General features: G+C 41.3%; 1 protein-coding gene and 1 long non-coding RNA gene across 2 annotated transcripts in view; one reads left to right on the top strand and one right to left on the bottom strand.

Annotated features, from left to right (window-relative positions):
- pear1 (platelet endothelial aggregation receptor 1) overlaps positions 1-22,912 on the bottom strand; it is a 61,822-nt gene extending 38,910 nt beyond the window's left edge. Inside the window, exon 1 of the mRNA XM_047360335.1 lies at positions 22,743-22,912. The gene's annotated coding sequence lies outside the window, so the exon portion shown is untranslated. The remainder of the gene's footprint in view (positions 1-22,742) is intronic.
- Positions 22,913-24,324: 1,412 nt separating this feature from the next.
- Positions 24,325-25,897, top strand: LOC124865397. The gene is made up of 4 exons (XR_007037573.1): positions 24,325-24,432; positions 25,132-25,172; positions 25,503-25,680; positions 25,760-25,897. It is a non-coding gene; the product is annotated as an uncharacterized LOC124865397 (long non-coding RNA).
- The last annotated feature ends 1,160 nt before the right edge of the window (positions 25,898-27,057 follow it).

Raw genomic sequence — 27,057 nt, forward strand, 5'->3', positions numbered from 1 at the left:
TTGTGTTCCTCAGGATTTTCTTGTCCTCAGTGCTGACTCAAGTAGCGTAAGAATTACTTGTGATCAGACTGTTGCAGTTTGCTGCAGATAAGATACTGACAAACACTACTTACACCAGGCAACCCCATAACAGAAAGAAACATACTCCTTTAAAAGAATAATACTGCTTTAAACTCAATTCAGTGGCTGATTATCACTGACTGATGAAGGTTTGGCATGATGAGGACTAAAGCATAAAGTCAGACATTTTCTGTTTCTGATTAACATCGTGTTATTTCTTTTCTACCCACCGTCAGGAGGTAATTCCCTCTTTGGCACAAACGCCTGAGAGATCTGTGCCACAAAAACAACATTTTATAGGAACAGACATGTGGTTTTTATTAAGAGGACTCATCAACTTCAGCCACCACTTCATTGGACTGGGGGTAAATATTTTTCATTACCTTCTCTCTGTTTTAATTGACCTTTATTAGAAAAAGTCTTCTAACCACATGGGAATTGTTAAATGCTCAGAAACAGAGCTTAATGAGTGCAGGCGGAGTTGTTTTGAAGTCTGCTGATGTTTGGCGTGTTTGATGGGGTTCCCTGCAGGAGGGATGGATGGAGTGGTGGCATGGGGCAGGTAGATGTCTGGAACTGCAGGTGGTCTTACCATCAGCTGAAGTCTTCAGGGAGGCAATTCATGTTTTGGTTGAATAAAGGGAAGCAGGTGCTCTAAGACTGGAGTTTCACAAAGACTGCTTCATGCTCTCTTCTCTTTTCTCCATTACTTCACAAATTCAGCCAGAAGCAGCCATTGCTTCCTTTGAGCTTTATCCAAACTGCAGCTCTGAACCCTTTTACTTGGACAAGTTTGGCTGCAGCCAAAAGTCTAAAGGCCGTGATGTATCCCCAAACCTGATGCACTGGACTGGATGTTAGCAATGTCTTCACACCTCCACAAAGTTTGGCCTTAGATGAGTAAAAAACAGCTGTGTGGATGTATTTTTAGATGTGAAAGTGATGGAAACAGCAGACAATCTTATTCAAAGCAGACATGGATTCTTTGATGTGGTTCAATAAACCAACAGAAAATGAGCAAATAACCACAAGACACACAATGAAATGTGCTCAAACATTCAAACAAGCTCCAGAAAGTCTTACATGGACTGACGGTATGTTTTCATGATTTCGAGAAATAACACTTCAAAAAAGTCCCACACAGTGAAAGGAGCTCAGGAAAACAAACTATTTTTAGTTCTGTAGGAAATTCTGCTGATTCACTGGGTCCAAATGGACTCATACTCTCGATGTCTAAGGAATCAACCTACATTTACACACACAGCGGTGTAGGAATGCTTTGAGCCCGCAATACTCTTTCCAGAACCGCACACGAGAGTCAGAACACAAAGCCCCAACGGTTTTATATTGACCTGGTGAGAAATCTTACTCATGCTGTTGCCGTATTCTGTTTCAATTACAGACTCTGAGGCATGGTGGAACAAAATTATCATTTTGAGTTGATTTTATGCTATTTGGTGATCATCTCCAGAAATAAATTATTTTTACTGGACCTCAGGTTCAGAGTTATCATGTTGAGATGCTTCATTGACATAAAGTAACGAAAGACAAAGAAATACACTTACTGACAAAATACCCAAAATGAATGGTTCAATTTAGGACCAAACGCACACCAGCATTGGGTACGTAAATGATTTATTCTGTAAGGAGCTAACACCTGAATGCCATCTCAAATTCCCAGGGGTTCTAGAGCACCACCTCCTCATATCCTGACATGGCAACACTAGAAACCAAAACCAGATAGTTTCAGACTCCATCAGGTGCAGATAATGTTGTCTAATTAAAGTATGGTGCATCCTCTGATTCTGCTTAATTTCCCTCACTGTTTTGACTGGTTAGAAGCATCCAGCATGCACAGATTTCTGTTTTCTGTATATGTTTCTGCATGGCTTCAGGGCTAATTAGGGTAAAAATATTAGTCACACACTAGAGAGAAAATGTTTAAGAGGAAAAATAAAGCTGGATGGAAGTATTGGTGTGCGTATTATGGGACACAGTGAGAGGAAAAGAGAGGAGCTGGACTACTAGTTGGGTTAGCAAAGTTCATGTACATGTCAGATTCATCAACTGCAGAACAGATTTTCCCCTTTCTTCAAAGCTTCTGCAAACTTCAGGACTTCTGCAATTAATAACCTGAAACCTTTAAATGTCTGTTTTCTTTGAACTGTTTTAGAACTCCAAAAAGGGAAGTGAGAAGCAAAACGTGGAGGTGAAATATTGTTGTTTGTCTTGCAGACCCTTTACTCCGGATTTAAAAAAATATACACTGCAGGGGAATTTGATTTAAAGTTCAACCTTGCTACCTTGGAAATAAGTAACCCGCAGATTCTCTCAAAGCCATAATGCCCCATATAAATCAATTCATTATAGGACAATGAATAAAAACAGTTTGACAAAGGCTCATTGTCAGGTCTCAAGGCAAATACAAACTCAAATGAACTGTTGGAGTGCAACACAAATCATGCAACACAGAACAACCTAAAGGTTCATCTTTTGGAGCTTTAACTTGAAATACTGGTGTTCAGTTGGACTTTTATCAGCCTCCTTTTTAACTTAAAGCTTTAGATTTGTAGGTAAGGCTTTGCTCTTGTAATGGTAATTTATAGATTTAATGTAGAATTGAATAATTGATTGATAACATCTGTCCTCTGTATCAGTTTGCATAAATTTTTCAGCTCCTTTTGCAGGTGCCTTCTTAAAAAAAATCCTTTCAAATACCTTTTTTAATACAAAACCTAGACAAATTAAGGTCTCATTGTTTTTTTTTTTTGTTTTTTTTTACATGGACCAATTGCTGTTACACCTCTGAGCCTCCACAAAAGGCAGCAACATAATTGAGTCAGCAAGCAGATGTAAAGCAGTGAACTGGTTCCAAAATGCCAACTTCATTTGTTTAAGTGAACTTCATCCCAGGACGTGGTCTGCTCAGCCTTTAGCATCATTGTTGTCCTTTGGTTTTAATGTTGAACCATTTAATGAAAAGCTGTACACTGCAAAGCAACATTTGCTTCTTTCCAAACGTCATACTCAACTGTTTTCCAGTTGCAGGTTGAAGACACAATAAGATCCATTTACTGTTGTGCTCGGTGACAGGGCTAGCTCTAACTAGCAATAAAAGCTTACAAACATTACACAGAATTTTATTCATTCATGCACTGTGTCAACAAAGGAGCAACAGAGGGATAAAAATTAACAAAAATGTTTACACTGCAGCAATCAGCACTGTTTATCAACCCAGCGGCCATGTTGGATTTTAAAGTCCTAAATTGTGAGGAACCTCATAGACTTCCAAGTAGAGTCAGAAACTTCTCAGATATTGACTTCTGGCTTTGAACAGAACCACAGGTGTGACCTATAACCAGACATGTTCACAAGTCATTTTCACTGGTCCAAGTCAACTCTCGAGTCTTTTATGACTGCATGGCATATACAGGTCCTTCTCAAAATATTAGCATATTGTGATATAGTTCATTATTTTCCACAATGTAATGATGAAAATTTAACATTCATATATTTTAGATTCATTGCACACTAACTGAAATATTTCAGGTCTTTTATTGTCTTAATACGGATGATTTTGGCATACAGCTCATGAAAACCCAAAATTCCTATCTCACAAAATTAGCATATCATTAAAAGGGTCTCTAAACGAGCTATGAACCTAATCATCTGAATCAACGAGTTAACTCTAAACACCTGCAAAAGATTCCTGAGGCCTTTAAAACTCCCAGCCTGGTTCATCACTCAAAACCCCAATCATGGGTAAGACTGCCGACCTGACTGCTGTCCAGAAGGCCACTATTGACACCCTCAAGCAAGAGGGTAAGACACAGAAAGACATTTCTGAACGAATAGGCTGTTCCCAGAGTGCTGTATCAAGGCACCTCAGTGGGAAGTCTGTGGGAAGGAAAAAGTGTGGCAGAAAACGCTGCACAACGAGAAGAGGTGACCGGACCCTGAGGAAGATTGTGGAGAAGGGCCGATTCCAGACCTTGGGGGACCTGCGGAAGCAGTGGACTGAGTCTGGAGTAGAAACATCCAGAGCCACCGTGCACAGGCGTGTGCAGGAAATGGGCTACAGGTGCCGCATTCCCCAGGTCAAGCCACTTTTGAACCAGAAACAGTGGCAGAAGCGCCTGACCTGGGCTACAGAGAAGCAGCACTGGACTGTTGCTCAGTGGTCCAAAGTACTTTTTTCGGATGAAAGCAAATTCTGCATGTCATTCGGAAATCAAGGTGCCAGAGTCTGGAGGAAGATTGGGGAGAAGGAAATGCCAAAATGCCAGAAGTCCAGTGTCAAGTACCCACAGTCAGTGATGGTCTGGGGTGCCGTGTCAACTGCTGGTGCTGGTCCACTGTGTTTTATCAAGGGCAGGGTCAATGCAGCTAGCTATCAGGAGATTTTGGAGCACTTCATGCTTCCATCTGCTGAAAAGCTTTATGGAGATGAAGATTTCATTTTTCAGCACGACCTGGCACCTGCTCACAGTGCCAAAACCACTGGTAAATGGTTTACTGACCATGGTATCACTGTGCTCAATTGGCCTGTCAACTCTCCTGACCTGAACCCCATAGAGAATCTGTGGGATATTGTGAAGAGAACGTTGAGAGACTCAAGACCCAACACTCTGGATGAGCTAAAGGCCGCTATTGAAGCATCCTGGGCCTCCATAAGACCTCAGCAGTGCCACAGGCTGATTGCCTCCATGCCACGCCGCATTGAAGCAGTCATTTCTGCCAAAGGATTCCCGACCAAGTATTGAGTGCATAACTGTACATGATTATTTGAAGGTTGACGTTTTTTGTATTAAAAACACTTTTCTTTTATTGGTCGGATGAAATATGCTAATTTTGTGAGATAGGAATTTTGGGTTTTCATGAGCTGTATGCCAAAATCATCCATATTAAGACAATAAAAGACCTGAAATATTTCAGTTAGTGTGCGATGAATCTAAAATATATGAATGTTAAATTTTCATCATGACATTATGGAAAATAATGAACTTTATCACAATATGCTAATATTTTGAGAAGGACCTGTAGTCTGCCTATAGCAGACTATATATATGCCATGCATATTGCCTAATTTACAGATCGACATTTAAGGATAATTTAAAAATCTTTTAACCTTTATATAATTTCAAAACTCTTATGAGCTGCTTTAATTGATCTAAAAAGCAATAACACTTAAAATTTCCCCAATTAGAAATATAAAAATCAATGTTTTTAAAAAAATAGAAATATATGGATGCCTGTAACTTGAATTTCAGAATGAAATGTTTTCTTAAATGGTCAAGATGTTTTTATCAACAGTGTCATAATGCTTCAAAATAAAAAAAAGAACTAAGAATATTTTTTTCATTGTCTCCTGGGTTGTGGTTTTAAAATAGTATTTGTCTGGCAGCCACACACTGACCTTTAGGAAATGATTTAATGAACCGATGGTCCCTAAAGGGACACAAAGTAGTGGCTAAACTCCATTAAAATGCCATTAAAACAGCAAGAAAACAGAAATAAATATGTGCTGCTTTCCTATCAGAATTTTTCCCAGGAGTTTATAATAACTAAAGACAACTCAAAATAAAATCTCATCAAATAGACTAATTCTGACCCCTTTGAGAGGCCCCTGAACTGAAGAAGTCTGATCTGGTACTTTGTGCCTTCCAACCTGGAAAACCTTCCAGCAAAAGACAAAATAAATGGGGACCAGAGAACAGAAATCAGCTGATACGTTTCCTGACTGCATGCTTGACACGCTGCTCATGATTAAAGCAAAGCTCTGCACCATTACACATGAAGCTGCCCTGTAAAGTTGTGATGTGTATCACTGCATTAAGCAGGTTTAACTAATCACAATCTGATTGCGATCATCACAGAAATCTGAAAAGTCTATCATCTAGAAGAGTCAGCAGTCAAACCTTTGCATCAAAAATATGCAGCTCTGTTAAATAATAAATCCATTAAGTGGCTCCAGCACAGAATCACACAGAAACTGGAATAAATTCCTTCATGTGACACTTCAACCACAGCCACAGACCCCTCCTCCACTACCACCCTCACATTAAACTAGAGTAACTGCAAACTGAATATAAAACCCATAATCCTCAGCATCTGGGTTATCGTATTGGCTCGCAGAACAGATTCTGCAAACCGCTCTGAGGCTGGCAGAGCACTCTTCAGTTGCAGCCATGCCTCACGTTCGCTGGGTGGGGGGCAGGAGCCAGAGAGAGACCCCTAATGAGACTCTGGGGATTTGCAGAAAACTCGACAGAAAGTACCACACCCAGAAACGCGAAAAAACAAAAAACAAGAGCCCACATTAAGAAAACACACCCACAGATTTAATGACATTTGTCAATTTTCCACTTTATTAACCCAAATTTCAGTGCCTGCTGGCTCACACTTCACAGTTTATAGCAAAGTCTTACAGTAAAAGGTGGTACGCTGATGCAAAAGAGAACCCCCACACTGGAAAAAGGTTCTGGGTGGAAAGGTTTTGGCAGCTTGAATGCAGATGACTGCTTTCATGGGGAGTTGCATGCATGACAAAATGGTGATCTAGCGAGGGAATGGAGAGGAGGAGGCGTTCCAGAGGCCTTGGCAGGCTGGATTTCGCTGAGTGAGCCCTGCACTCTGTGCTATCTGCAAAACTAATGAAGGTTAGAGGAGAGTTCCTGAACTTCTGGTCTTTTGAACCAGCACGCCACTGAATCTTTTGTCAAACATTTCACACACTTGTATTCATTTGGCTTCATTATTTGCAACAGTGTCTCATAAATATCTCATGGAGTCCACAGTGAAAACACCGTCAGAACTTATGTGGATCATTGTACCGACAGGGTGTTAAATTTGATGACAGATGCATGGAACATTGTCTCCTGAGTCTGGTTTAATTTGAAGGGGGCTGCAATGAAACATCGTGCCCACGCTTCTTCATTTTAGAGCAACACTAGGGAAGCTCTTCTCAGATACTTCTTACTTTCTTATTTAAAATAATTTAAAACAAAACAAGAAAAAAACTCATGGTCATGTTCTTGTAACCATGGCCTGGAGATTTTAAGAAGTTTTGGTTGAACAAGTTCAAAGTGAAGTAAGTGCTGCAGAGCTGAAGCAGATTTGGACTGAACAAATCTACGGTGATGCAATGAGACGGCTCCACCTTTACCCCGTTCTGGTAACAGGCTGCTCGTTAAACTCAACGTGTTTCTCTTGGAGAGAGCTCAGGAGGTGCTGCAGCTCATGTTCACACAGTGATGGAGTACAGAACGCCTAGATAACAGCGACTGCACTGATAAGGTCACCAGGACGATGCTAAACGTTGGGACATCAGCATCATTTAAATAGACATTGGGCAGACTCTGTGTCACTCAGGTAACAGGAGGAGCTGCAACAACACTGATACAAGTCCAGCTGATTCTCTGATTCTGATACTGTTTAGTTTGCAAAGAAGCATGCAGCTTTGTGAGGAATTTCTCAGCAAAACATCCACAGAAGAATCAAAAACTCTGATTGAAGATGGTTTTAGAGAACTTCAAGCTGGTGTTCAGTTTTTTTACTATGTTGGGTTGGGATTAGCACCTCTGAATCTGAACAAGTCCTGGGAAAAGGGACTGGATTTTCTCTGCCTGTGGAAAGACATTTACTTCCTCCCAAAGGGAAAAGTTCTCCTTGATTTTCTCTTCTTGAACGTATACATGCTGGATTAGATTGATGGGAGCTCCATTACTCACAGTTAAGGAGGAAGGAGGATGGCGCTTAGCTCCAAATGTAAACTTCCTTTTGACTCTAAAGGGGCATGTCCACTACAGGAACCAGGGTTACAGTCTGGGGCCAATATTTACCCCTTGCATTTCCTCTGGGGAACAGCCAGTTACCAGGGTAGAAAAAGGCCCTGGTGGGGAGCACGGTTTGTGGAGGGAAACTCCTAAGCTTAATGCAGAGCTGTCAGAAGGATCAAAGATTATGGCTGTCCAGTTTAGTCTCATTTTCCTCCAGGTTCCTTAACCTGGTTAATAACAATCTGCACTTTGCAGGGAGCAATATACAAATCCCTTCTAATCTATACTTACTGCTTAAACAGTTAAACTGTTTTTACATTTTTATTCTCCCTGGCTTGATTCAGCCTTTATGTGTACTGATCACTAATTGTCACATTGTTAAATTAACAAGGATGTTCAAAAAGCTGAAAGTAGCAAAGGCAAGACTGTTTTTTTTATTTCTGCAAACAGAGTTATGCAGAACAAATTTTTCTTGATTTATAACAAAAATAACTTATAAATGTTCCAGTGAATTATTAAAAGCAATAGTTGCCCAAACAAAGATGTTCTGAGACAGAAGTCAGTGTGCTGCCTTTGTTCTTACTTCTTTAACTCCAGCTGTTATTATCAGCCCTGCACATAAACAAATACACACTGAGGTATAAGGCCAAATAATACAACATTAGTTACATTCTAGCAAACAGATTTATAACGAGGGCTTTCACAGCTCTCTCTGGGGACTTCGATGAGAAAACAAAGAAAACAGTTTTTGTTTTTTCACTCATTAAGAGTTTGCTTTCTGCAGATGTGTGATCTGTTGTGGTTTACTCTGATACCCTGTTGTTTTTTTCTCTCTGCCTGGGCTTGGTGCCCATTTTAGCCCTTTTTCTCCCTGTTGCTTCAGTCCGACACTTTTAAGCCTCCAGCTCTCTTACTCACAGAGCTGTGGCGCAAACAGCTGCCTAGTCCTCCACACTGCAGACCCAAAACCACGGGCAGGATGGCTGTGGCTTTGCTGGTCAGAGAGAGTCGAGAGGTCCGCAAAATAAATCTCACCTCTGCGGAGCAGAAATCAACAGCCGAAGAGAGCCACTCACATTGGACTTAAGCTGGCCTCTTTAAAAGAGACATAAACCGAAGCTTCTGCGAGTGAGATGGTGGAAAACCCAAAATGGAGCTCCTGGCTGAGGTTTCAGGACATGACCATACAGTGCTGTAATTATATATGCTCTAATGCTCTGTGGATCATGCTGGCACAAAGATGCACAGAGTTCTTGTAAAATAAAAACACAAGTTCTCCACAAACTGTGACCAAAAACACAGCTTTGCATTCTGCTGCAGACTCACAGCATGGAAGGGGTGAGAAGCCTCCAGATTATGGGCCAGCTGCTTGTAATATAGATTAACGTGTGGGTCAGTGCTCACCACATGGGCAGGTTCATCCCAGTATCATTTGATTTATTGCATTAAACACCAACAGTGTAACTTTTAGTGCATTCAGGCATGTGAATGCCACGTCTTTATCAAGTAACAGCAATGAATCAGACAATCAGCATTAGCTGTCCTTTAGAGCCACTGAGGCGTCACATCATCCAGCATGGCTGTTTCTTGCACAGAGCAAACCCTGCACAGCCTTTCAGACCAAGATGTCTGTGATGCACTGGTGAAGCTAAAGCAGTAGTGCCAAAGCACAGGCTGGCTGTCTTTTGAGCTCTTTTCTTTGTGGCTGATTTTAGGAGCTGAGACACTTAACTTTTCATGATTTATAGCTAAAGTGAAGATGGGAAGGAAGCTTTTCTCCTGCTCTGAGCTGAAGCGTTTTTACTGGGCAAATTTAATTAAATGTCATCTAATTGCAAAATAATGTTTCCACTTTATGTAACTTGGTGCTTCAAAGTCATCACAGCCAAAAGTAGGGATATTCAAAGTGGAAAAAAGGTAATCTGTTCAGATTATCTAAACTTCCTTTAACAGTTTACATTTTTCTTAGAACTTTTTCATGTTTTATTTTAAAGCAGTTCAATGATAATTTATAGTAGTCATTGTAAGATTAAACAGAAACCTCAAAATGGTATTGAGTGAACTTTAATAAAAAGAATAGCTTTCTATTTAGGTGAAAAGAGTTTTATTTTTACCAGATTATTGTCCAACCATATTGAAACCTCCCCTGAATGGATTTACTCTGAGTGGGATGTTTCTTTGGGCTGTGAGGTTTTTCACTGATCCGTTGGAGCATCCTCTGTCCCATTGTTCCAGCATGGATCTGTTATTTCAGACGCAAACTTCCTCCACTTCTTTTCCTGCTACTGAAACTCAGGAAACTCTCCAAACGCTGCTGATGAGAGCGAACTGATCAGACATAACCCATTGACCACTGACTCATTTAACTGCGTAACAGTTTCTATATATCTCTGAACTGATATTAACTGATATATGACTGCTATGATGAATTTGAGCACAACTAAAAAGAAACAGGTGTGAAAAATGATTAAATATGTCATTTAAATAGAAAACATTAAATTTGAATGTATTTTCATGGCCTTTGGTTGGCAGTATTTGTAGTCTTTGTTTAGGCAGAATGGCTTAATAAATAAGATTACTGGCTTTGGGTTGTTCGCATTAACAGGCAGAAACTGAATGAAGAATCAACAGAAGTGGCTCCAGAAACTCTTAAAAAGAAGGTCAGCCGAGTCAAATTAAACATCAAGGAAAGGACAGAAGAAATTGAACCGTAACAGTAATTTGTTCATCTTTTCATCTCATCAGAGACGAATTTCTCCTCACAAAGCAGGGATTCAGGCATCTACAGTTTGTGATGGTTCAGAGTTCACTGGAGGCTTGTTGTGTTTTTATAACCTCTTCTAAAATTTTCTGAGGGCTTTTGACCTCATGGCCTGCTCTGTAAATGTTTGTAAATCTACAAATGAATTAATGTTGCATGACAGGGAGGCCTGTGTACGACGCAACAGCCTGTCTTATTCATTTTCTGTAGCTGTTCTTCCCACAAACGACTGAAAGGATTAATTTCCACACTGATATGGACTAAAGAGAGATGCATTAATGATCAAAGAAACTGAGTTTCATGGAGGAAAATGAAGATAAAGATTGGGCTCTGATGTTGAAGGAGAATAAAAACCAAGGCATTAGAAAGGATGATTGTGTAATTAAACTTTCCCGAGAAAGTGGCTGTGCAGCTGCAGATGTACATATTTTTTATACATAGAATCCTTTGTATCTCAGATGTTTTATGTAAAAAGATCAGGTCTTTTTTATATGTGGAAAATAAATATAATCTTAGCATTAGCATAACCAGATATAAACAGGGAAAACACAACTAAAGCTTTTAAAATGATCTGACTGAGGAAAATCTACAGGTGAGTCAGGTGATCATGCAACACTTCGGATGAAATCAGAATTTTTAATCTGTGTTCTGTTGAGAGGTTATGAACAGTAAATATCTTACCTATGACAAATATTTCTCTTAAAATCTTCAGCTAGTTGAAACAGAGGTTGCTTTTAGAGCTGAGCCCCAGTCAGAGTGATACCAAGCCATCGATGATTTCCATCGTCACACATACCTTCCTACACCCTTCAGACCTGGTGAATGTTTTACCTGGTGGTCAAAGCAACATGCTAGCTGCTGAATAAACCACAGGTACAGTGGGCTTCATAGACTCAATACAGCACAAATGTGAACCCATATTCAATGCAGACCAAGGTGGATCCAAAAGTAGTTCAGAAGGTTATTATGGGGCTCAGGGTTTACCAATACCGGGTTTCATGCTGCTCTAGAAAGTTGTTTAAAACATGAGGTTTGACCGCCTTATGTTTTTGTGTTTGGCTTTGGAGTTAGACCAAACGCAAACACGAACGTAGGATGAGCATCAGGACAGTTTAATGAGAGGAAAACTTATAGAAAACAGAACAAGGAGAACAGAACTTGAAGAATAACATACAGGACTTCGGGAGGAACAGAAGTACAGGCAGGCAAACGGATAGTAATGGGAGGACCCAGCAAAAAATAATGACATTCAAAGAGCTTAAATACTGAGGGAAGAACGAAGAATGACATTGGATGCAGGTGAGTAAATCAGAGGATAATGTGAAGCAGCTGGGGCAAAATGGAAGCTTCAACACAGAAGGAGCTGATCTAAGACACAAAAGACTAATACTGACCAAAGGGAATACACTAGAATACTCAGGGAACAGAACACAAGAAATAAGTAAGAAACTAAACCTAAAAGAATGAACTAATATGGCAAGACGTTTTAGGACATAATACACATCAGGGAGACTAGTTGTTTTGCTCCATTCCATGTTTAAAGTGTGTGGGAATATTTTCAAACTCACACATTTTCCTTGCAAGTGAAGTAAAAATCTAGGAGCTATTTTTCAACCAGCTGACTGGCAGTGCACAACATTGGGTGGAAGAGGGTCAATACGGGAGAGGAAACTCTGCAATTTCAGAGATTTCACAGTTCAGAAATTTTAGTATATCTTCATAACAGTAACCGGGCCATTCAAATGATGGAAGCAAGTAAAGGTTAATTTATTTAGATGTTTTCACAGACAGATGAAAGTGATTCACATAAAGGAAACAAAACAATACAACCAGAGATGTCCAAGTCTAACAAAAAGCTTCTTGGAATAAAATTGTCTTTAGCTGCTTTATAAAAGTATCAACAGAGTCCAAACAGTCTGGGCGCAACAGATGGGAAGGATCTGTCTCCTCAAGTCCTGAAGCGTGTGTGTGGAACCACTAGAAGGTTCTGATTCCGATCACCTCAGACTACAGGAAGAGGAATATAATTGAATGAAATCAAAAATAACGGAAGAGTCTACTACAGACAAAGACTGGTTGTCAGCTTTCAACAGAATGTTATTTTATTAATGTTTTTGAACGACAACCTTAAGAACCAATGGATGTGGTGAGGACAACTACCAACCATCAGATTAGACAACCTGTTGGCTGCTATTGAGACTTTGGACACAGGGCGGTGGAGAGACATCGCTGAACAAGGAGTCCGTCACTGATTTCTCAGGTAGGTTTTCTGCTGCTTGGACATGAAAATATGACACGTTCTGCTCTCCACCCAAAGTGCTGTTTAGTCTCCTCCATCTAAGGAAAATAGCATTTAAACAAAATCCTCTCCAGCTTTGTAAGGTTTCTGTATTTGTGGAAGTACAATAAATAACTTGTAGCTCACCAAATGAAGGAATGAATATTAAAACAGAGTGTTGAATAACTATTGATTGATGATTGGATTAGTAGTCATCTGACCGTCCCAAAAATCAGAAGAATTCCCAAAAAACACACTTTTATTAAACCATCTTAGTGTTCAGATTTTATACACATCAGCATACCTAAATATAATCTATTTCCACATTTCCTGCTCTACAGTGGGGGACTGACCAGAGGTGAGAAGTTTCCAATCACTTGTTTGATTAGTAGGTTTTTATGAGGGGAAACAGGCCATCTGATCCTCTATATGGAAACGCTAAATCTACTGCGAGGGTCAGAACCTGCCAAGTCATCACAAAAACCCTGCATCATCCCCCAGCCCTGCTGTCCTGCTCCACATAGCTCAATATATACATTAGTTTTGTTATTAATGTCCATTGTGATCTTTGTTTGGACAAAGATTATGCTTACTCCTGCAGTCCAAACTCTGTTAGACAGATGTGAAATGAAACCAGATCTTCTACAAACATAGAAACTAAAGGAAGTCACAAATTGTTAATGTTCTCAAACTGAGCAGATAAGAAGCTTCTCCAAGCAAGAATAGAAGAACACAGAAACTGGTGTAGCAGCTCTGCATACGGGCCAATCTACAGCTGACTCTCTGGGGGTTCTGTGAAGACTGACAACATTACCCTGATGTCCCTGGAGGTCTGTGGGAAGAGTCATCCTTTGACTCAAGGCTTTGGAGATACATTTGGATGTCTTTGCAGATAACATTCTTGTGCTTCGACTTCAACATAAACGTTTGAGTCGTTCCTGCATGAAGAACGAGGTAATTTACGGTAACAGTCTCTAACGTCGCCACATCTGCTTCTGCTTAAGGCAACACATCGCTTGTGACTGGATGGGATCTTTTTTTGCTGCTTCTACGAGCTGAAACGGTTTGAGCATCATTTTCTGTTTTCTGGTTGTTTTTCTGACATTTGTTTTTAAGATGAAGGTGCTGGACTGGTCCTGTTACACATGTAACACCTGAAAGATTTACCCTGCACTAATGTGTTACTGCATGCAGGGAGGTGACGCCGTTGAAGCGAGTATTGTGAGAGCTGCTCGCTGTGAGGCGAGATATGAAGCCTGAATAAACTCCAGCTGGTCTGCTGTAAGTAACTCACTGAGATGATCTGCTGAAAACAGCACTGATAGAAGCTGCAGAAGCAGCAGGACAGTTCAGGGTAATCAGAGAAGCTTTTATCAGCTAATAACTTGACAGCATTTTCCTTCTCCATCTGAATTTCCAGGAAGCCCAGTCTACGATAGTAAATTCCTAAAACCTTAACTCTGTCGATTTACAGACCAAACTCTTCTGGAACAGTTTGTGCTGCCTTTCTGGAAGACGAAGTTAAAATCCTGAAACTTATTAAGGTGATCACTGCCTTTTCTTCCAAAAACTCTGCCTGTAACTCCCCCCTCTCCAGATGGGCCCCATCCTGCAGCATCTGGACGTAAAAGCTTTATTTTCTTCTCTCTAAAACTGCAGCCACGTGTACAGCCTGAAGGTGAACCTTTGGAAATGTTCCTGCTCTTGTATGCAGTGTTTCTGGACTGAAACCATTTCAGCCCCCACAGGTGGTGCTGTTAGTTGTCCCTGGCTGCCTTGTGACAAACAGAAAAGCTCTATTTTAGAGATAATTCTGGCGCTGCGCACCTCATTTGTCCCATGAAACACTTGAGTTTGACACCTGTGTATCTGTCCCACACAACAGGAAGCTGAGGAAGGCCACAGAGGAGACAGGATCCAGATACCAGTCACCACACAGGGCAAACAGCAGCGTGGGAGGGCAAGCAGTGCAGGGTCCTGCAGCCTGTCCTCGTGTGTGGGCACAATGTGATCAAGGAAACCGAGCTAACTCTTAACTGGTTTCTTTTTTTGGACACCCAAAGGTAAACAGAAGCAGCAAGAATCACAGCAGGTCGTCTCCGAGTCATTTTTTACCATCACAGTGGGAACTCTTACATGTTTCCAAGCGCTGCTGCAAATGATTTGATCATTTTAGGAGCATGGAAGCAGTTTTGTTGTTACAACCTTAATAAAGCGGAGGCTACCACTGAGCATTTCTTCAGACATTTATTGTTAGTTTCTTTGAAGGAAAGCATCCTTTACTAAGTACTCCTTTATTACTCACCTTAATTCTGCCTAAAAAATGTTGCCACATTTCGTTGCGTTTTTGACAGGCGTCAGTATATGTTGTCAGGATTCTATGTCACAAAGCAACACATGGTAGAGCTGAGTTGGGATGAATGATACATTGCTTTCTTTTCTTTTCTTTATTTTACAAATATATATCTGCAAAGTGTAGCAGGCATTTGTATTCAGCCCCTCTGAGTCAATACTTTGTAGAATCAGCTTTCACTGCAAGTCCTTAAGGTTAGGTCTCTCCTAGCTTTGCAAATCTAGAGGCTGTAATAAGTCAGATAGAATGGAGAGCAACAGATATAGGTCTATACTTTGATTAGACCATTCTAACACATAAATCTGCATTAATGTAAACCACTCCATTGTAGCTCTGGCTGTATGTTAAGGGTAGCTGTACTGCTGTAGGATGAATCTCTGCCCCAGTCTTCTGCAGCTTCTACCAGGCTAACTGATGCCACCACCATGTTTCATTCTGGGTATGGTGTGTTAACGGTGATCTGCAGGGCACGTTGTCCATTACAGGGCATATAAGCAAAAGACCGAGTAGAGATTTGTGCAGTGCAACAGTAATAGTTGTCAACAAAATGTCCCTGATCTCTGCAGCTCATTCATAGTTACGATGAATTTATTCACTGTAACTCCGAATACAACTAACTTCTTCTCTGATTAATGCTCTCCTTGCCAACCCTTGTTGACCTCCATGTCTTGGTAGATCTGCAGGTGCTTTGTCCTCTCTCCCTTTTCAGATGATGGGTTGAACAGAACTCTGTGAGACGTTCGGAGCTCGGCATGTTGTTTTAGAACCTAACCCAGCTTTAAAGTGCTCCACATCATTCTTCCTGACTTGTCTGCTGTGTTCCTTTGTCTTTATGATGCCGTTTGTTCCCTGATGTACTCTAACAAACCTCTTAGGCCAGAAACAAACAGCTGCATTTAGATTCAGATTTAATTAAGCCCAGGTGGATTCCGTTGACCGATTAGGTGACTTCAGAGTGCACTACAGCTTGCACCAGATTTTATTTTGGGGTATGAAAGTAAAGGGGGGAAATACAAATGCATGCCATACTTTTCAGATAAAAAAACTGAAAACGTTCCATTTCACCATTTTGCACAACTTTGTTCCACTTAAAGTACCAATACAACACATTGAAGTTTCTGGTTTTAAACATGACAAAATGAAAGAAGCTCAGGTGGTATGAGTATGTTTGTAAGGCCTCGTATATCAGTCTCGTCTTTTCACCTTTACCTAATTTCACAAACAAAAAAGCAAAGAAAGTCCAACCCTGGGCCCACGCCCCCCCTTTCCTTGCTCTAGGTTGCAGAGCACAACAGGAATAAAATCAGCTTGGAACGACAGGAAACACAAAGGCAACATATCGCTGCTGCGTCTCAACAATTATTTCCTCTGACATGTAAATAAATGACAATTAGAAAGAAAAGCTCCCTGAAAGACACCATCAGACCTACTGCTTCTACCTTTTCCCACAGTCACTCTTTTAGGCCCCTGATTGCTCCTATTTTACAAATAACTCCATTTTTTCCAGGCAGAGCTTGTGTTCTTTGGAATAATTTGGATGCTGACAAACTGATATTTTTTCGACGTGGCTTTTCTGGGCTTGAGTTTGTCTTTTAGAAATGGACTGGAAAATGAAGCAGTCAAGAATAGGGAAAATAAGTAATAAGTCTCTAATAAAATGCAAGATGGACAACTGTTAGTTTGAAACAGCTGGTGAAGTGGATCTGCGTTTGAACTCAAGGAAAAAACATCAAGAGTCCTCGCAGTTCATGTCCATGCAGTGCCAAGCATGACATAAAGGCCATTTGTTTTTAACATGCAAAGCTCACATGCTGAACACTGAAAGCCTGAAATTTCATCTCTAAACTGACAAACATTGTGCTCAGGCTCCCACGGCTAATTTTATTAGCACCTAAATCAAGCAACAAAAACAAACATGACCCAAACTTCTTCAGAACGAGTGAGAGCCCCCCTGATCACTGCATGTGGAGCTGCATGCCCTGTAATTCCACATCTCAGGTTACCCCTGGTTCTAGTCGTCCTGCACACACACCACAGCAAGACCCGAGTGAAATCTTAATGAGCAATGTCTCCACTGCAGCTCCACCCACCAACCACCACCATAAGCAGCTTCAGGAAAGACCCTCACCACAGTACAAGGAGTCTGTGGTCACTCTGTCAGCCCATTGGATGCCTCCCTCACATGTGCCCCCAAACCCCCCGACCTCTCCTTTTTTTATGATTTGAGCCGAAGCCCAAAGAAACTGCTCGTGTTCTAAAGCCAGAGCAGAACGAACGACCCAAACCCCCCTTGCAGGATGGCTGCAGTCCAATCTGCTCCAAATTATTTGCACGGCTGTAGAACATATGGAAGTGTAAGCCTTATGTAAGCCTGTGGTAGGAATATTCAACAGCGTCACCTTGTTTTGAAATCCCAGAGCTCTTTGTTATTTTCAGCTGGGCTATTTTTACATCAAAACGGAAAGTTTATGAAAAACGTTCGCTGTGACTTTCATACAGCAGGGATGGACAGAGACAAACAAGCTGAAACATATAAACACAAGTAGGTTTCAATCTGCCGATCTTTGATGAGAAAAACTAGTGAAACACACACATCAGGGAAAGAACTGCCATTCATATCTGATTATCTAAATGTTTATTTTACTGTCATCACAGAAGTGACTTCTTCTAACCATGGGTTTTAAACATTGTAAGACATTTGATCAGTATCACCTTAATGATCTGATTGCACTGGTGCACGGACCCAGGGATGTCATGCAGAACCTACAGTCACGTCAGAACTCACCCAGGAGGGGATCATTACTACAAGAAGATGTTGCACAGTAAAAATCAAATGCTTGATAACCAGTGTTGACATCATTGTTAATGCACCATTTAAACATAGAGACACATTTTGGATTTTAAATTAAATAAACCAAGTAAAAAAAGCGTGTCAGGAAATGTTGTGGCATTCAGAAAAGACGTCCTGCAGACCCTCTGGCTGCCCTGTGTGGTGTTACAGTAAACTATTGTAAAGTCCAGAAGGATCAAGTTCATGTAAATGACTCCAGCTCTCCCTTTTAAATTCATTCCTCATCTCTTTGTGTCTCTGGCCAGCATCATCTACTACCAAAACATATCCAATCCCTTGCCTGAAACCAAGCCCTCCTCTGGACAAACACATGCTGTTAAACTAGATCTCCAGCTGCCAGGTGAAGAAAAGATTGAAGCTGTAATGTTTCTGATCTCTGAAACAGCCCTGAAGAGGGCAGATTTCAACTAATGGGGATCTCATATGAGCACACCGAAGACAAAGACTTTTTCACAGCACAGTTCAGCTTAATAACTGGATCCCGGAGAACCATGGCACGTTCGGATGCCTTTAGGAATTATTGGAAAAGAAAGAAAACTTCCTGTTTGGGTGCCAGAACAGATGTGAGGTCAGGGGTCCAGACAGGAGAGATTCTCTGACAGCTAATCATACCTTTTTCAACAGTTTCTTTACAGTCACAAAATGCCAAAGACTTCTTAATCAAAACATTGTTCGTTCTCAGACATTGATTTAGTGTTATTTTATGGCTCCAGTGTGGAAAAGAAATTTGTTTTTTCTTGCCAAAACAGTATGCTTCAATGCAACTGAAGTTAATCATTCTGAAGCTCTAAATCTAACTGTAAATGTGTCAGTCTGTCAACACGTAACTACAAACAACTGTTTACAGTGGTTTATCTTTAATTTGGTGCCTACCTTGTCCATTAACATACCATTTTCTGAAACTCTGGACCACAATGTCTCAGAATAATCTCTTAACCAATTCCACATGATGACCCAGTCAGCTGAAACGGGCCAGAGAGCCTTAGATGTTATTGTCTTCAAGGAGGCTGAAACCAAGCATTACTTCATCTGTTTAACTTCTCTGACAGCTCATGACAGTTGAGTCACCATCACGCAGCCGCCACGTTTCACAAGCTCGACTTGCTCCTGAACCTGGAGCGAATCGCAGCGGCTTAATGAAAATCAAACGGCGGCAGAGAAGGGTGAGGAGAGAAGGAGGAAGCAGCAGACCAACTCCCAGCCACTTCCTCTACAATTAATTGATGAGGGAGACTTGGCAGAAGAAAACAGTTTTTATGAGTCACACTTCGAATAAATCTGGAGAGGTTTTCAAAGCAGCAGAGGGACGGCAAAAAACAAAAAAATGAAAGGCAGGAAATCGTACAACACAATGAAAAATGTTCAGTGAAAACCACAACACAACACTTAACACAAAACCATTACCTGGGTTTGCTGGAGGTCCGGTAAGACTGAGCACAGCAATGAAATCTTATGCTCTTACTGAAGCATCAACATTAGGCTAAAGTTCTGTTTATTTCTAGATAGGAATAAATCATGGCTGATGAAATTCAAAAGATGTAGCAAAAAATGTTGAAGTAGAAGGAAAATAATAAATACATTTTCAGCATAAAAATCTGCTTTACTCAGCTATTCCTAAATTAAACATGGTGGTGGCAGCATCATGGATGTAAAAACCTATGTTTACTGATGCTCACCATCCAATCAGACTGAAACTTCACTGTTCTGTGAAGAAGAAAGCAGAAAGGACATTAAAAAAAAAAAGTCCAAAAAGGCGTGCCGCTGTAAGGTATTGGCTTGAATACAAATGCACACCACACATTTCAGATTTTTACCTGTAAAAGATTTTATAAACCATGCATGCTTTTCATAACCTGTGTGCTATTTACTGTTGATCTGTCAAATAGAATGAAATACACTGCTGTAGTTCAAAGAGTCTAAATACTTTAGCATAGCTAGTCACAAAAGTAAGTAAACTTGAACAAATACTTTTACAGCTGGAGTCTGAACACAAAAGGACTGTGAGTTGTGACAATATATTTCAGATTATTCGAGGATGAATAATTTTAAACCACTAGTCTTCACTTTAGGTCTGCCTGCCAGAGAATTTAATATCATAACGATAAACTCTACCTGATTATGTTGGCAAACCCCAAAATTTTAACTTTTCCTATATTGTTACTCTGATGGCTCCATTAGAGGACCAATAAATATGAATATTTAAAAAAATATAATTAAATGCAGTTATTGTGTGCTGTGTAATCACTATTGACAGACTGGACCCAGTGAGAGCCGGCCCAAAGCGTAAGCAAACTAAGCCACTGCCTAGGCACCTCCAGGCCAACAGGGGGTGCCGCTGAATGCTTGACACAGACTCCAGACATTCAAAACTCAAAATCTCAGGGTGTGTTCCAATTCAGGGGCTGGATCCTTCGAAGGACCCTGCCTACGTGGGCTGGGTCCTTCGTTGACCGCTAAAACCACGGAGGCTGGAAGTGAGTGGCTGCGGATTGGGACGGTCTAGCCTCACCGTCGGTAAGGCTGGCGAGGCAAGCCGGCAGTTACTACGCCGGGAACGGAAAACTCCAAACACGTCGGAGCACGTTTGAAATTAAGCGATGTCTTGATAAATCAAGCAGATTTTTCACGTCTACATAGTTATATTCCCGCACTAAAAACATTGTAGAAGTTCATTTGTGTCACAGAAAGTGTAATTTTTCACAATTTAATCACAGCTTTTGCCGCTGCGGTCCGCCCCTGCTTGACCAATCCGCTTCGACCCGCAATGAATCATGGGAAATGATAGATTGCGAAGGATATTCACGACCCATCCTTCAAATCGGGCTAAAGGAGGACACATTTGTCGGACGCATTTGAAGGAGTCTCGGAAGGATTCATGAATCGGGACAGCCTTCGTCGCCGCGCTGTAACGAAATCAGCCAACAAATACGGCCTTCGAAGGATGCAGCCCCTGAATTGGGACACACCCTATTCTGGATTTAAAAGAACTGTCAAATATACAAGATGTAATCCATGTTCATTTTCTTTATTATTTCTGCTGCTCTCACTGTTTTGGAGTAAAATGTCATGCCTACTGTAAGTTCAAATTAGTAAGTAACAAAGGACCATTTTCTGTGCAGGCTTGCAACCACAACTAATAAAACTGGCCTCTCCTTTCTGATTGCATATTAGTTCCTGAGTCCATATTATAACTCTATAAACAAGACACAACGGCCAGGATCAATAAGTCAGAGACATATCTTTGTAATCCAATTTATTTACAGTGCTTTATGAAATAGAGTGAAGAGGCAAATTGGGGCAAAGAAAACACATTCTGTGATTATGTTAGTGTAATTTCTGGCTTGTTATTAAAACATGAAATCTGGGGGGGGGTCAAGTTTGGATATAAAACATTTCAGTGGCGTTGTGGAGGCGGCTGGGCGATGAGCTTAACTAAAATGAAAATCTGCTCAGGGCCCAATAAATTCTTCCGATGGTTTTGGCTCCGGTTTAGTCAGTCAGTCAGTCATTTTCTACCGCTTATTCCATAGTGGGTTGCAGGGGAGCTGGTGCCTATCTCCAGCAGTCTATGGGCAAGAGGTGGGGTACACCCTGGACAGGTCACCAGTCCATCACAGGTCAACACACAAACAACCATGCACACACTCATTCATACACCTAAGGACAATTTAGAGAGACCAATTAACCTAACAGGCATGTCTTTGGACTGTGGGAGGAAGCCAGAGTACCCGGTGAGAACCCACGCATGCACGGGGAGAACATGCAAACTCCATGCAGAAAGACCCCCGGTCGGGAATCAAACCCAGGACCTTCTTGCTGCAAGGCAACAGTGCTACCAACTGTGCCACCATGCAGCCCGGCTCCGGTTTATTTACAGGTAAATAGAATCCAAAGCAGCCCAAATTGTATTAAATCAATCCAATTCATCCCAGTACAGTCAAATGATATAATCACATTCAAACCCAATCAAATATGTAGTCTAATTTAAACCCAATTATAATAGAATACAGTCAAATCCAGCTGATAGTTTAAAGCCAATTGTTAAAAAGTTAACTAACAAAGGAAACCCAGCAGATTGCATGGAGTCAAAGGATTGACAGCAACCCTGATGAAAAGCAGAGAGAGACTCTGCAAAGAATCCATGAAGCCATGATATGAGAGACAAGTCTTTAACAGATTTAAGCCCCGCTGACAGCATCAGTAAGAGTCAAATACCAGCCGCAACATTTCGATCACTTCTGCACTTCTTAATGGGATAATTAGTTTAATCTAAAGAACTAAACATCTTTAAAGTTCATTTTCCTGTTTAGGGACACTTCTAGTCCATTATATCAAAACAGCAGCTGCCTCCACAAGACGGTATATTTTATAAAGAACATAAAACCTCGGGAAATAATTTGAACTGCATGCATCAGACTTTCCTGCTGTAGTTGGTTATTTAACTACTGAAGTAAAAGCTGCTGTTGGGAATTAAAGGCTGCCAGCGCATCACGTTTCTTCAGCTCAGCTCCATCTTCCCCAGTTTGGGACAAAGTTGTTGGATTTTCCATCATTTTCCAGTCCAGTAAACCAGCAGCCACTAATGTTAAAGGTCCGAACAATAAAATTAACATTTCAGCATCACTTCGCGTTTCAAATCTGATTTAGAGCGTTTTACTCACCTACTCGGCCAACAGCATCGGAAATAGTTCAGTTCATAACCGACTTCCAGCCCCGAACCGAGAATAAAACGACCCGTTTATTTACGAATGTTGCTCTTCAAAAAAGCTCCGAGTTCGTGTAAACATTAAGAAGTGTGCAAAAAGAAATCCGACCGAGCATCCAAACAGGGGAGGGTCCTGAAGCGGAGCCAAAGAAAATATTCCTGACAGGAGCCAGGAGACCGGGGGAGGAGGAGGGATGGGGCAGAGAGCAGGTCTGGGAGGTCTGGGAGGTTGTCTTTACCTCCACTGGGCCTCCACACTGATGTGTTTTGGAATTTGAAGGGAATAAGTGGTCCGCCGAGATAATACCTGAAAAACAGATGAGCTGCTCTTTGACAGTGCAGGTGAAAAAGTCGTTTATTTAAAAATAAAAAAAAATAAAGAAAATAATGGTTATTTATGGTAATTCAAAACAAATTATTCAGTTGTTATTATTTTCAGAATACAAATTAATAAGTTGCTCATTTTACTCACCTGGTCCTAATTTTTCCCTGATCCTCACAACTGATTTGACGTCCCTCCTTCACATACACTCGCAGATTTGTAGCTTTTTCCTGTGTGGTCCTGAGTTTATGTTCTTGTCACCTTTTAGTTCAAGAAAACTCTGGGTTTATGTTCCTATGCTTCCTGCTTCTGCAGGATTGATGTTGGGTTTAAATAAACTTTATTAAACTGCAGACTGTGCCGTCTTTGTGGTCCTCTCTCCCACTTTAATCATCACTACCTGACCCGTCCAAACGGGAACAATAAGGTAAGTGTGGGAAAAATAAGAAATGTTCACTGAAGCTTTCACCATTTGAAGGCACTTTGAAGGCAGCAGCTCTGGCTCTAAAATCTCTGCTGGACTTTTCTGAACTACTTGTTTGATGCTGAAGAGCCTGAAACAGGAATCTTTCTCTGTATGAGATATCCATTAAATGTTGCCTGTTTAATCCACACATAAATGATTCATTTGAAGTATTTTAGGGTCTGACAGGTACTTTGAATGCTGACTTGGTTAATAATGAAGGTAAACTTTGAACCACCTTCTGCTCTCAGCCGCTGAACGTCTTGCTTCATTCATTTCTTTTCTTTTAAAATTGTTCATGCTTGCATGAGAGAGATTCACAAAGAGACTGGATATGACATCAAAGCTGCATGAACTTGTAGCTCTTTTAATATACAGAGATACTTTGTGTCTGCAATAGTTGAGCATTCTGCTGCAGTGCAGGACTGTTAAAAGATGAGGACTGAAGTGACGAGAAGTTGTTTTTAAGTAAAACTCAGGTGGATTTGCTATAAAGACCTGAATTCGTCAGGACATCTCTGCATTGTAAATTGTAATTTTGCACTTTAATTATGTCAACATGTCATTCTGAGTCAGTTTGGGAAGTATTTTATTGAGCTATTGTGATAACACACATTTTTTCATTGAAAACAGTTCAATTACTCAAAAAAGTAAAAAATGGAACTTGACACTGAGTGAATTCTGAAATGTTTTTCAACTGAACTATCTCTGCAATTATGGACGTGTCTAATTTAAAATAAGGCTGCATCATCACGTTTATCTGACTGTTGGAGACTGAGCAATGGGTGCAGGCAGAGAGAGAGACACTATTTTCGCCTCTTCGCATATTTTGGAGCTTTTTTGTCGTCATTTGCTATTAAGGTGAGTAAAGTAACACATTTTGACATACTGAATAATAAAATTAGCTAACGCTAAATAACTACTACAAATAACCGAGCCTAGCTAGCTTATGTAGCTTAGCATTCCTGGTGATATGTCAGGGCATGTGCTCCTGGTACACTTCACTTGACTGCAATTAGGATTCAGGTAACTTTTAAGATATTTTTCGTTGTCTTTGCTGAACATAACTCTCGCCACAGCTAATGTTTTGTGTAATGCACATATTTCCTGTTGGAAAAAGGTGCCATGTTGGTGCTGTTTGTAATGGCGTTTGAACAAAATCAATGATTAAATAAACACAGACCATGCATGGTTCCAGCACATGTGGTGTATACATTTTGTGAAACTAAAGAGCTAGACAGGGCGCGAGTGGCGCTGCGCTTGCCGCTGTGTTCAGCGCAAAGTTGAACTATCTTGAACTTTGACCGCAGCTTGCGCGGGACTTCGCAACGCGGTGCGCTTTGCTTCGTGCTTGTGCTTTGCCCATTGCAGCGCGAAACTGCCCTTGCTCGTTGCAAGCCATTAAAAATAAAAGGTAACAACGTAACGGCCATGTTGTCATTGTGCACATGTGGAGGGCAGTGCGCAAATGCTATTGGATCACATGGTAATATAATAGACAATGTATTAGGCATTATGCCCACATTACGAAGAAATATTAAAATTATCTTTTTATTTTAGCTTCTTGTGACAGGTCTTTCTGGAACAGTGAAGCTGGACAGGTATGTTTATTTTTTTTATCATTGTCACACCTTTTTGGTCGGATGTAAATGGAAGCTGAAGGTTAGACCTCTCTTATAGATAATATAGATACTTGCACTGTCCCAAACAAATAATATTGTCAATGTTGTAATGTATTCATAAACACACAATTTAGTCATATTTCAGTAAACACACACATAGAAAGGTACAAATGTGGCTTGATGAAGAGCCATTTATCTCCACTACAAAATAATATTTGCCATGTTAATGTTGGTTAAAACAATGACACTATCAGTGAAGCACACTGTAATTCTATTACATCTTTGATTATTTCCTTAATTTCTACGCAGTTACAGCTGCCATTATGCAATGAATAACAGTGAAATGAAGAAAAGAAAAATTGACTGGAAGCTAGTTGACAAAATGACGGACAATACTTACTCTTTGCGGAGGAAGGAGATCGTAAAAGATGAGCCACTGGTCGCACAAGTTCAAGAAAGGTGGCCTGCCTTGTTCTTCGTACCTCAGGTGTGTTGAATGGATTATTTAAAATTGCGCTTTGATGGAGTTTTCTTTTTTGTGCCTTGACCCCCATCCTTTTATGCAGATTGAATCAGAATTTGCTCGCCTCACATCGGTAAACCTGAAAGAAGTCTTCTTCTCTGGGCTTGACCAGTACCTGGACAGGTTCCTTGAGCTTTTCAAAGCCAAGAGTGGATTGCCAGAACTAACCAAGCTTACAAGAGCTCTTGATGCAAGTACACCCTAAGAAGAAGATTTTTCTGACAGGGGGAAATTATAATTTTATTAACGTGAGAAATGTTTGTACTTTTTGTTCTGTTTTTTAGAACTCTACTCACACAAAAATAACCATTCTTCTGTTAGGCCTTTCTCATTTCCTCAGAGATGATGCCTTGGCCAAGACTGTGGAGGTAGGTACAGTGGTTGGACAATGAAACTGAAACACGTGTCATTTTAGTGTGGGAGGTTTCATGGCTAAATTGGACCAGCCTGGTAGCCAGTCTTCATTGATTGCACATTGCACCAGTAAGAGCAGAGTGTGAAGGTTCAATTAGCAGGGTAAGAGCACAGTTCGTTCGTCGTCTTCCGCTTATCCAGGACCGGGTCGCGGGGGCAGCAGACTCAGCAGAGACGCCCAGACGTCCCTCTCTCCAGACACCTCCTCCAGCTCCTCCAGGGGGAGCCCAAGGCGTTCCCAGGCCAGCCGAGAGACATAGTCCCTCCAGCGTGTCCTGGGCCGTCCCCTGGGCCTCCTCCCGGTGGGACGTGCCTGGAACACCTCCCGAGGAAGGCGTCCAGGAGGCATCCGGTATAGATGCCCGAGCCACCTCAACTGGCTCCTCACGATGTGGAGGAGCAGCGGCTCTACTCCGAGCTCCTCCCGGATGGCCGAGCTCCTCACCCTATCTCTAAGGGAGTGCCCAGCCACCCTACGGAGGAAGCTCATTTCAGCCGCTTGTATCCGTGATCTCGTTCTTTCGGTCATGACCCAAAGTTCATGGCCATAGGTGAGGGTAGGAACGTAGACCGACCAGTAAATTGAGAGCTTTGCTTTTCGGCTCAGCTCTCTCTTCACCACAATGGACCGGCACAGCGCCCCCATTACTGTGGCAGCCGCACCGATCCGTCTGTCGATCTCCCGCTCCATTCTTCCCTCACTCGTGAACAAGACCCCGAGATACTTAAACTCCTCCACTTGAGGCAGGAACTCCCCTCCAACCTGAAGAGGACAAGCCACCCTTTTCCGGTCGAGTACCATGGCCTAGGACTTGGAGGAGCTGATCCTCATCCCAGCCGCTTCACACTCGGCTGCGAACCGCCACAGCGCATGCTGTAGGTCTTGGCTAGAGGGGGCCAGCAGGACCACGTCATCTGCAAAAAGAA

The sequence above is a fragment of the Girardinichthys multiradiatus genome, chromosome 3 (genome assembly GCF_021462225.1).
Source record: "Girardinichthys multiradiatus isolate DD_20200921_A chromosome 3, DD_fGirMul_XY1, whole genome shotgun sequence".
NCBI classification, from domain to species: domain Eukaryota; kingdom Metazoa; phylum Chordata; class Actinopteri; order Cyprinodontiformes; family Goodeidae; genus Girardinichthys; species Girardinichthys multiradiatus.